This window comes from Orycteropus afer, unplaced genomic scaffold, assembly GCF_000298275.1.
Source record: "Orycteropus afer afer isolate SDZICR_OR568_19922 unplaced genomic scaffold, OryAfe1.0 scaffold00305, whole genome shotgun sequence".
NCBI lineage: Eukaryota > Metazoa > Chordata > Mammalia > Tubulidentata > Orycteropodidae > Orycteropus > Orycteropus afer.
Genome location: NW_006921892.1, coordinates 3,760,393 through 3,764,143, shown reverse-complemented (window position 1 = coordinate 3,764,143; position 3,751 = coordinate 3,760,393).

Here is a 3,751-nt window from a genome sequence, read left to right as displayed (position 1 = left end):
AAGTTCCATGTCAATATTCTGCTGCAACTGGCTTTGAATTATCTTCAGCAAAATGTTACTTGCATGTGATATTAATGATACTGTTCAATAATGTCCATATTCTGTTGGATCACCTTTCTTTAGAATGGGCACAAATACTTGTCTCTTCTGGTCAGTTGGCCAGGTAGCTGCCTTCCAACTTACTTGCTATAGACGAGTAAGTGGCTGTAGTGCTGCATTCATTTGTTGTAACATCTCAATAGGTATTCTGTTGATTCCTGGAGCCTTGTTTTTCACCACTTCCTTCAGTGCAGCTTGGACTTCCTCCTTCAATACCATTGGTTCTTGATTATATGCCACCTCTTGAAATAGCTGAACATCAACCAATTCTTTTTGGTCCAGTGACTCTGTGTATTCCTTCCATCTTCTTTTGATGCTTCCTGCATCATTCAATATTTTGCTCATAGAATCTTTCAATATTGCAACTTGAGGCTTGAATTTTTACTTCACTTATTTCAGGTTGGGAAACACTGAACATGTTCTTCCTTTAGGTTTTCTAATTCCAGGTCTTTGTCTATTTCATTATAATAATTGACTTTGTCTTCTCAAGATGCCCTTTGAAATCTTCTATTCAGCTCTTTTATCTTGTCATTTCTTCCATTTGCTTTAGCTACTCTCCATTGAATAGCAAGTTTCAGAATATCTTCTGACATCCATTTTGGTCTTTTCTTCATTTCCTGTCTTTTTAATGACCTTCTGCGTTCTTCATGTATGATGGTCTTGATGTCATCCCACAGCGTGTCTGGCTTTCAGTCATTGGTGTTCTGTGCATCAAATCTGTTCTTCAGATGTAAATTCAAGTGGTATATAATCAAGATCATATTTTGGCTCTCATGGACTTGTTTTAATTGTCTTCAGCTTCAATATGAACTTGCATATGAGCAATTGATGGTCTGTTCCACAGTCAGCTTCTGGCCTTGTTTTGGGTGAAGATACTGAGTTTCTCCATTGCCTCTTTCCACAAGTGTAGATGGTCTGATTTCTGTGTATTCCATTTGATGAGGTTCATGCATATAGCTGCTGTTTAAGCTGTTGAAAAAGGTATTTGCAATCAATAAGTCATTGGTCTTGCAAAATTCTATCATGCAATCTCTGATGTGATTTCTATCACCAATGCCATATTTTCCAACTACCGATAATTCTTGTTTCCAGCTTTGTCATTCCAATCACTGGTAATAACCAATACATCTTGATTGCATGTTTGGTCAATTTCAGACTGCACAAGCTAGTAAAATCTTCAATATCTTCATCTTTGGCTTTAATGGTTGGTGTGGAAATTTGAATAATAGTCGTATCAACTCATCTTCCTTGTAGGCATATGGATATCATCCTATCACTGACACCATTGTACTACAGGATAGAGCTTGAAACATTCTTTGTGATGATGAATGCAATGCCATTCCTCTTCAATTTTTTCCTGGTATAGTAGACCATATGATTGTCTGATTAGAAATGGCCATTACCAGTCCATATCAGCTCATTAATGTCTAGGATATTGATCTTTATGCATTCCATTTCATTTTTTGACAAATTTTCCTGGATTCATACATCATACATTCCATACAATGGATGTTTGCAGCTGTTCCTTCCCATTTTGACTCATCCCATCAAGCCATCCATCAGCAGATTGAGGTCCTGAAAACTTTACTCCATCAATATCATTAAGGTCGACTCTACTTTGAGAGGGCAGCTCTTCCCCAGCCATATTTTGAGTGCCTTCCAACCTGAGAGTCTCATCTTCTGGCATTACATCAGACAGGCCATCTAAAATGCCACTATTGTTCTCCCCTTGTCTGGAGCAAAGAAGAGTGAAGATAATCAAACTCATATGGAAACAATTACTCCAATGATAATGATGGACCATAAGGACCTCAACCTTCACAACCCTGAGACCAGAAGTAGATGGTGCCCAGCTACCAATGCCAAGCACTCAGAAAAAGATCAAAATTGGAGATCCTGGATAGAGTAGGAGGAAAAATGTGGAACAAAATGCAAAAACACAAAAATGACCAGAATTACTCTCCGATGAGACTACTGAAACTCCTGAGATTATGGCCCTCAGTTATCCTTTGGGCCTGGAACTGGAATAACTTCCATGGATTAGCTCTCAGCCAAATAGTAGAAAGGCCTACAAGCAGAACAGCTACCCCAGGGAGATGCACCCACCTACTCTAGGGAGATGCATCCCGTGGATCAACCAGCCATGAGACATCAGGAGGGCAGCACATGCATAGAGGGAAAGCTGGACAGACAGGAATGTGTAGATAAGAAGGGCACAGGGAATGGGTAGTCACAGACAGAAGATAGGAGGGGAGCTTTTCTATTGTTGGGATTGCAATAGGGACCATGAAACCAAATGTGCACGAACTATGAGAGTAAAATGAATCTGCTTTGTAAATCTGTACCCAAAGCACATTAAAAAAAAAAAAAAAAAAAAAAACCTAGTTTCCACAAAAATAAAGCTATAAAAGTGCCCTCCCCCCCAAAAAAAGTGTTAAAGAGTAGAGGTATCACTTTGAAGACTAAGATATGCCTGACCCCAGCCATGGTATATTTCAATAGCCTTATATGCATGTGAAAGCTAGACAGTGAATAAGGAAGACTGAAGAATTGGTGACTTTGAATCGTGTTATTGGCAAAGAATACTGAAAATACCATGGAATTCCAGAAGAACGAACTAATCTGTCTTAGAAGAGGTGCAGCCAGAATGCTCCTTAGAAGCCAGAATGGCCAGACTTAGTCTCACGTGCTTCGGTCATGTTGTTGGAATAGACCAGTCCCTGGAGAAGGATATCATCTTGGTAAAGTAGAGCATCAGTGAAAAAGGGGAAGATCCTCAATGACATGGACTGACACAATGGATGAAATTATGGGCTCAAGCATAGCAATGAATGTGAGGATAGTGCAGTCTGGGCAGTGTTTCGTTCTGTTGTACATAGGGTTGCAGTATGTCAGAACCAACTCAATGGCACCTAACAACAAAAACAACTCTTTGGAAGAAGGCCCAGAAATCTTCACTACATAGCACCATCTAAAAAACTCAACCTTTGCAATAAAAATATGAGGCTGGTGTTACTATACCATTTCCAAAAACTCACTGCCATCGAGTTGATTCTGACTCATAGAGACCCTGTAGTTTGAAGTAGAACTGCCCCATAGGGTTTCCAAAGCTATAAATCCTTACAGAAACAGACTGACTCATCTTTCTCTCACAGAGTGGCTGGAGGGTTCAAACCTGCTGACCTTTTGGTTAGTAGTTGAATGCTTTAACCCCTACACCACTAGAGTTCCTTTATCCTGTTTCACAGAGGAGGAAACTATCTTAGGCTAAGGAATTTGCCCCTAAGCCAAATTGCCAACTCTATTCTTAATTCTACTATAGATTGTAAAACTCCACAGCTTACTAAATGCATTAATCTCTCAGTCCATCCAGATGTTTTGTAAACATCTGCTATAATAACAATTTTGTTTTTATCCTTAATGATATAAATTATTACTCCTGAGAAAAATCAACGAACAGGATTACTTATTGTTGTTGTTGTTGTTAAGTGCCGTCAAGTCATTTCCAACTCATAGCGACCCCATGCACAGCAGAATGAAACACTGCCCGATCCCGTGCCAGCCCCACAATCCCTGCTATACTTGAGCCCATCATCGCAGCCACTGTGTCAATCCATCTCGCTGAAGGCCTCCCCCTCTTTCGTTGACCCTC